Source organism: Eschrichtius robustus, chromosome 4, assembly GCF_028021215.1.
Source record: "Eschrichtius robustus isolate mEscRob2 chromosome 4, mEscRob2.pri, whole genome shotgun sequence".
Classification (NCBI taxonomy): Eukaryota; Metazoa; Chordata; class Mammalia; order Artiodactyla; family Eschrichtiidae; genus Eschrichtius; species Eschrichtius robustus.
In genome coordinates, this window is record NC_090827.1 from 19,483,645 (window position 1) to 19,492,292 (window position 8,648).

The window sequence follows — 8,648 nt, forward strand, 5'->3', positions numbered from 1 at the left end:
GCAGAATGTGGACAGTCGTAAACAGAACTCAAGGATCTCTGGGGGTGCCTCAGGCAGAGCCCACAACACTCCACCCCTGCTTTTGTCACACCCTGGACTTCCGCTCATGGATTTCTTTTGGAGAATTCTGCAACTCTGCAACTTTAAAATAGAGGTCTAAAAGCAATGACTATGACATAGTTATAGTCATTGTCAGTACCCACAGATAATCAGAAACACTTGGGAAAACAGCTACCTCTACCTAACTCTTAAAACACCACCGTGTGTGCTATGTTACAACCCCATTTCAGGCACAGTTTTCTGGAAGAGTCTGCTGCCTCCTGGAAGAGCAGAGGCCTTTGCCAACCTGTAGAACATGTTGACTGATCTTGATGTCTGTCTCATAGGGCTGCCATTACTCTTCTTGATACAGAAGATCTCTTATGCAGCCAATTTGGTATGGTTCACAGGCAGCCAGGTTGCTGCTTTTGATGTAGTTGGAGTATTTCTGGTAGTGTTCTGGATTCAGATCTTCATTGATAGGCTCCTTCTGTGGGTGTTTTATAGGACTGGACAGCTTGATGTCCAACGTGAAGGCCTTAGGGAGGAGGTATACACCATCGCCCACTCGATACTGGATGCCATTCTTGGTGGCTGAGCTGTAGAGAACCCGGCCATCCAGATCCTCGAGCTGCTCTGTGATCCTGGGAATTTCTTTTTACCTCATTCCAGTCAGATGAACATAGCTTGTGCACAGTTTATACTTTTCCTCCGTCGGCTGAGTTTTTGGAGGGGACTCAAATCTCTCATCGTTTTGATCATACCACAGCTGGTAGAGATAGGACTTCCCATCATCCTCTGCCATCAGGGCCTCAGAATCCATGCCTCCCTCCAAGGCCCAGTTTTATGACAGAATTTTATAGACCTTCACTTTGCTGTGAGTGTATGAAAAGCTGCATGTCCTCACATTTGTCTACCAGGAACAGCTCCAGGGGGTCTGATGTGGCCCCGAGGACGTTGTGTGTCCCAACACAGAACCAGTGGGTATGCAAGCTCTGCCTTTGCCGCTGTCCTCCCACAGTGCCATGACAGTGGTTTTGAGGAATTATCTGGAACAAAAGAGACACAGTTCCCCACTTACAGGGTTTCTGAGGCAATGTATACTTTCTTATAGTAACTCTTCTTCCCAGCAGTCTTGATGGCTTCTCCAACCCAATAGATCAGATCCTTGTACTTTCTTTTCCCCTGATGCATTTTTTTGGAGTGATGGCATCTCTGGGATAGTGCCATTGACATTGTTGTCATCTGCCTCCTTCATGACCATATTGGGACACCTCTCTTGGCAAGCCTGTTTGCTCCATTCCCTACCACCAAATTTAACTGTATCCTTACAGGCTTTACGCTTTCCACTTTCCACATTCAGGCTGTTGACAAATCTTGCAAATGCCACACAGTCGGCGTTTAAAAGCATTCTTCTTGTCTTTGTCATCCTTTTCAATTTGCTCTGCGGAGAAAGTGTCAGAGATCTGGTAGAGCAGCTTGGTAGTGGTGGCTTTAGTGGGGCCTTTGTCCTTCTTCTTGGCAGAATGCCCAATGGTCTGACATCTTTCAGCTTGCCTTTTTCCCAGGATGACCCCTGCCAACTTGATCAGGTCCCTCATGTAGTGGGTCAGGAAGATGGGCTGCTTGTCCCTATCCCCAGTCTCATCATAATTCTCTACTTGTTCCACCACAAACTGGGCAGTGAATTGACTTAGGATGAGCACAGAGGAGAAACAGTAACCTCAATCTTATTGATCCGGTCTTCATAGGCTGAGTCAGGGTTGTTCTGCAGGAACTCAACTACTACCTTACTTGTGTAGATCTTCTCCTGCATCATGCTGAACATCAGTGCATTCTCTGCTTTGGGATCCATCATAATATATTTGACAAATGAGGTGCTGAAGCTCATGAGAGCCTTTTCACCTCTGTCAAAGCCAGTGATCCACCATTCATTTATGGGGCCAAGAATTTTGCCATTAACACCACTTTCAAGAGATCGGTCATCATTTTATTTTATTTTTTTTTCTTTTTTATTTTATTTTATTTTTTTTTTTTTTCCACACACACACACTGTATTTTATTTTTACAAGAGATAAATAGACTGACACCATCGGTCATCATTTTATATTGATTTTGCTGAATCAGAAAAGAAGAGTTTGACATTCTTCTTAATTAGGCTGGTGTCGATCGGGCACAGGTGACCACGTTTACAGTACATGCTGAAGCATGTCAGTTTGGTTGGGGAAGAGCCTCTCAAAGCCAGATTCATTGGCTTCGAAGATAGACATTCTCCCATTTATTAACAGCTGTATCTCATCCACTGCATCAGGAGGATGCTTTTCATATCCTAGTTCATTGTCATCCAGGTACTGCCTGCATTGAATGCACCTTGGAGGATGGGTCTTGGAGGACACAACTATTTTGATTTGATCTATTTTTTTCTCAGTTGGGTCCTTGGATATAGTTTTGCACCTCTTCTCCTCCGTGCTGGCACTTTAATCTTGGACTTTCAGTCTCCAAACTTTTCATCCTTCTCTTTCTAATCAGAAACTTGTGATTTTACTCTTTCAGGTTCTTTTTCTTCAGGTCTCTGGCAGCTAGAATCTTTGGGTTGTCTTTTGTGCCTCTTTTCATCTTTATTATCTCCTTTATCCTGAATTTTATCTTGCACTCCTTGTTCTGCCTGGCTCCTTAGATTTCTGTTTAGGTGCTTGTTCTTTAGTTTGACCTCTGAATCTCTTCTTTTTCATCTCTTTGTTCTTCTTCCTCCGTGTATGTTTATGGTTTTACTCTTTCTGGTTCTTCTGCAGGGAGTGGTCTAGCAACTGGTTCTGTGGATGTGACTTTATGTCTCTTTTCCTCCTAGTCTTTTTCTTCTTCATTGATAGAATCATCCAATTTCAGTCTTTCAAGTTCTTCCTCAGGTTTCCTTGCGAAATGAGATGTGATGGTGGTCTGACTGGTAGTTTGCCTTATAATCCTGGGCCTAGATGAGACTTCAGACTTTGTTTCTCCATCAGACTTGCTTCTTCTGGGTATGCAAAGTTTAGAAATGGTTTTGGGAGACTTGTTTTCCTCTGCCATTCCCACTCTGCGGTCCTTACCACTTGTTTTCTAGACATCTATTCACTTCCCAACTGAAAGGCTGAGGTCTGTTCTCCAAGGATAAATCTTTATTTAAAGGGATTTGATTTTAGCCAGGTAGCCCTCCACTGATAATTCTTCTTTATGTAATTTATATAAAGTCACACAGCTGATTCTTTATTTCTGTTTGCAGAAATTCATGCAAGGGATTCAATTTCTCCTTCACACATTCCCTTTCTGTTAAGCTATCTGAAAAAACACGGAGTCTGCTCCTGAACTGCAAAGAAAATCATCCTCACCACACTGAACGGGGATCATTTCTTTACTTCTTTTTTTGTTTTTTAACATCTTTATTGGACTATAATTGCTTTACAATGGTGTGTTAGTTTCTGCTTTATAACAAAGTGAATCAGCTATACATATACATATATCCCCATATCTTCTCCCTCTTGCATCTCTCTCCCACCCTCCCCATCCCACCCCTCTAGGTGGTCACAAAGCACCGAGCTGATCTCCCTGTGCTATGGGGCTGCTTCCCACTAGCTATCTATTTTACGTTTGGTAGTATATGTAAGTCCATGACACTCTCTCACTTCGGCCCAGCTTCCCCTTCCCCTTCCCCGTGTCCTCAAGTCCATTCTCCACGTCTGTGTCTTTATTCCTTTCCTGCCCCTAGGTTCTTCAGAACCTTTTTTTTTTTTTTTTAGATTCCATATATATGTGTTAGCTTACGGTATTTGTTTTTCTCTTTCTGACTTACTTCACTCTGTATGACAGACTCTAGGTCCATCCACCTCACTACAAATAACTCCATTTCGTTTCTTTTTATGGCTGAGTAATATTCCATTGTATATATGTGCCACATCTTCTTTATCCATTCATCTGTCGATGGGCATTTAGGTTGCTTCCATGTCCTGGCTATTGTAAATAGAGCTGCAATGAACATTGTGGTACATGACTCCTTTTGAATTATGGTTTTCTCAAGGTATATGCCCAGTAGTGGGATCGCTGGGTCGTATGGTAGTTCTATTTTTAGTTTTTTAAGCAACCTCCATACTATTCTCCATAGTGGCTGTATCCATTTACATTCCCACTAACAGTGCAAGAGGGTTCCCTTTTCTCCACACCCTCTCCAGCATTTATTGTTTGTAGATATTTTGATGATGCCCATTCTGACTGGTGTGAGGTGATACCTCATTGTAGTTTTGATTTGCATCTCTCTAATGATTAGTGATGTTGAGCATCCTTTCATCTGTTTGTTGGCAATCTGTATATCCTCTTTGGAGAAATGTCTGTTTAGGTATTCTGCCCATTTTTGGATTGGGTTGTTTGTTTTTTTGATATTGAGCTGCATGAGCTGCTTGTAACTTTTGGAGATTAATCCTTTGTCAGTTGCTTCATTTGCAAATATTTTCTCCCATTTTGAGGGCTGTCTTTTCGTCTTGTTTATGGTTTCCTTTGCTGTGCAAAAGCTTTGAAGTTTCATTAGGTCCCATTTGTTTATTTTTGTTTTTATTTCCATTCCTCTAGGAGGTGGTTCAAAAAGGATCTTTCTGTGATTTATGTCATAGAGTGTTCTGCCTTTGTTTTCCTCTAAGAGTTTTATAGTGTCTGGCCTTACATTTAGGTCTTTAATCCATTTTGAGTTTATTTTTGTGTATGGCATTAGGGAGTGTTCTAATTTCGTTCTTTTAGCTGTCCAGTTTTCCCAGCACCACTTATTGAAGAGGCTATCTTTTCTCCATTGTATGTTCTTGCCTACTTTGTCGTAAATTAGGTGGCCATATGTGCATGGGTTTATCTCTGGGCTTTCTATCCTGTTGTATTGATCTATATTTCTCTTTTTCTGTCAGTACCATACTGTCTTGATTACTATAGCTTTGTAGTATAGACTGAAGTCCGGGAGCCTGATTCCTTCAGCTCCATTTTTCCTTCTCAGGATTGCTTTGGCTATTCCTGGTCTTCTGTGTTTCCATACAAATTGTGAAATTTTTTGTTATAGTTCTGTGAAAAATGCCAGTGGTAGTTTGATAGGGATTGCATTGAATCTGTAGATTGCTTTGGGTAGTATAGTCATTTTCACAATGTTGATTCTTCCAATCCAAGAACATGGTATATCTCTCCATCTGTTTGTATCATCTTTAATTTCTTTCATCAGTGTCTTATAGTTTTCTGCATACAGGTCTTTTGTCTCCTTAGGTAGGTTTATTCCTAGGTATTTTATTCTTTTTGTTGCAATGGTAAATGGGAGTGTTTCCTTAATTTCTCTTTCAGATTTTTCATCATTAGTGTATAGGAATACAAGAGATTTCTGTGCATTAATATTGTATCCTGCAACTTTACCAAATTCATTGATTAGCTCTAGTAGTTTTCTGGTAGCATCTTTAGGATTCTCTATGTATAGTATCATGTCATCTGCAAACAGTGACAGCTTTAGTTCTTCTTTTCCGATTTGGATTCCTTTTATTTCTTTTTCTTCTCTGATTGCTGAGGCTAAAACTTCCAAAACTATGTTCAATAATAGTGGTGAGAGTGGACAACCTTTTCTTGTTCCTGATCTTAGAGGAAATGGTTTCAGTTTTTCACCATTGAGAACGATGTTGGCTGTGGGTTTGTCATATATGGCCTTTATTATGTTGAGGTAGGTTCCCTCTATGCCTACTTTCTGGAGGGTTTGTATCATAAATGGGTGTTGAATTTTGTCAAAAGCTTTTTCTGCATCTATTGAGATGATCACATGGTTTTATCCTTCAATTTGTTAATATGGTGTATCACATTGATTGATTTGCGTATATTGAAGAATCCTTGCATTCCTGGGATAAACCCCACTTGATCATGGTGTATGATCCTTTTAATGTGCTGTTGGATTCTGTTTGCTAGTATTTTGTTGAGGATTTTTGCATCTATGTTCATCAGTGATATTGGTCTGTAGTTTTCTTCTTTTGTGACATCTTTGTCTGGTTTGGGTATCAGAGTGATGGTGGGCTCAGAATGAGTTTGGGAGTGTTTCTCTCTCTGCTATATTTTGAAAGAGTTTGAGAAGGATAGGTGTTAGCTCTTCTCTAAATGTTTGATGGAATTTGCCTGTGAAGCCATCTCATCCTGGGCTTTTGTTTGTTGGAAGATTTTAAATCACAGTCTCAATTTCAGTGCTTGTGATTGGTCTGTTTATATTTTCTATTTCTTCCTGGTTTAGTCTCAGAAGGTTGTGCTTTTCTAAAAATTTGTCCATTTCTTTCAGGTTGTCCTTTTTATTGGCATATGGTTGCTTGTAGTAATCTCTCATGATCCTTTGTATTTCTGCAGTGTCAGTTGTTACTTCTCCTTTTTCATTTCTAATTCTATTGATTTGAGTCTTTTCCCTTTTTTCTTGATGAGTCTGGCTAATGGTTTATCAATTTTGTTTATCTTCTCCAAGAACCAGCTTTTAGTTTTATTGACCTTTGCAATCATTTCCTTCATTTCTTTTTCATTTATTTCTGATCTGATCTTTATGATTTCTTTCCTTCTGCCAACTTGGGGTTGTTTTGTTCTTCTTTCTCTAATTGCTTTAGGTATAAGGTTAGGTTTTTTATTTGAGATGTTTCTTGTTTCTTGAGGTAGGATTGTATTGCAATAAACTTGCCTCTTAGAACTGCTTTTGCTACATCTGATAGGTTTTGGGTCGTTGTGTTTTCATTGTCATTTGTTTTTAGGTATTTTTTGATTTCCTCTTTGATTTCTTCAGTGATCTCTTGGTTATTAAGTAGTGTATTATTTAGCCTCCATGTGTTTGTGTTTTTTACAGCTTTTTTCCTGTAATTGATATCTAGTCTCATAGCATTGTGGTCAGAAAAGATACTTGATACAATTTCAATTTTCTTAAATTTACCAAGGGTTGATTTGTGACCCAAGATATGATCTATCCTGGAGACTGTTCCCTGAGCACTTGAGGAGAAAGTGTATTCTGGTTTTTTTGGATGGAATGTACTATAAATATCAGTTAAGTCCATCTTGTTTAATGTATCATTTAAAGCTTGTGTTTCCTTATTTATTTTCATTTTGGATGATCTGTCCATTGGTGGAATTGGGGTGTTAAAGTCCCCTACTATGGTTGTGTTACTGTCAATGTCTCCTGTTATGGCTGTTAGCATTTGCCTTATGTATTGAGGTGCTCCTATGTTGGGTACATAAATATTTAGAATTGTTATATCTTCTTCTTGGATTGATCCCTTGATCATTATGTAGTGTCCTTCTTTGTCTCTTGTAATAGTCTTTATTTTAAAGTCTATTTTGTCTGATATGAGAATTGCTACTCCAGCTTTGTTTTGATTCCCATATGCATGGAATATCTTTTTCCATCCCCTCACTTTCAGTCTGTATGTGTCCCTAGGTCTGAAGTGGGTCTCTTGTAGACAGCATATTTACGGGTCTTGTTTTTGTATCCATTCAGCCAGTCTATATCTTTTGGTGGGAGCATTTAATCCATTTACATTTAAGGTAATTATCAATATGTATGTTCCTATTACCATTTTCTTAATTGTTCTTTTCTTTTTATTGAACCTCTTTTTGATATGTTGCAGGTAACACTTTTGCAAATTAGGGAGTTCATATCAGTAAAGATATTTTCTCAGATTTCTTTCCCAGGAAGTATCCTAGGTCCTCACACCATCGATCTATTTTCTTCTTTTGCAACATTTATTCTCTGCTTTGAACTCCTGTCATTTAACTATATACTCTCCCCCTTTCACTTCTTTTTGTTGCCTTTTTGCATCTCCTCTGTGTAACACTGTTCCTGGTGTTTTTGTCCTTTGCTTCTACTGACCAACAGTGTGGTTGATTATTTTAACCAAAATCATTGATCCTAGTCTTACCCACTCCCCAATTACCAGGGATCCCCTGATTGGGACATTTTTATAAATCAGTTCTCAGGGTCTATGCCAAGAGAGCACAATGTAGCTAAAATTGTAGACTTGAATCACTTATAAGACAACCATGACAAAGCAAGAGAATGAGACAGTTGGGGCACCCTTTAAGTATCTGTTACCTGCCACTCACTGCTCACATCTTCATGGTTTTCACCTGAGTCTGATAATGAAGGGCCTGGAGTGGGCATTCTGTGTCAGTTGCAGACCACAATGATTCCAGACTCAGGGCCATATTGTACTATATTGAACCTGACATTATACTCTAGAAACCTCTCTTTGTATGGAGCAGCCCCAACTGAGTTAACAATTATTTGTGAAGGGGAAAATATGTGTCCGTTTATATCACCACTCTATGTTGGAACAGTGTATGTCCATGTACATTACGGAAATAGAGTAGGAAGTTTTCTTTTTTGCAAATGGCCACTGTTTAATCTTTTAAGGACATTAAGTACTTCTGATGATGTGGAAAGTGTCAGAAAAGACACACCGGTTAGTTTTCAACATCAAATGAAAATAGAATCATCATAAAGGTTTTTCAAACTGCTCACTCATCTCTTTGGTAATTTACCTTTTTCCTTGGTACATTAGGTCAAATGCCTCATTAACTTTGTCAAAGGCAAGGGTATGGGACACCAA

General features: G+C 39.3%; 1 pseudogene; it reads right to left on the bottom strand.

Moving 5' to 3' along the window:
• Nucleotides 1–273: 273 nt before the first annotated feature.
• Nucleotides 274–8,200, bottom strand: LOC137764425 (DNA (cytosine-5)-methyltransferase 1-like; annotated as a pseudogene).
• Nucleotides 8,201–8,648: the final 448 nt, after the last annotated feature.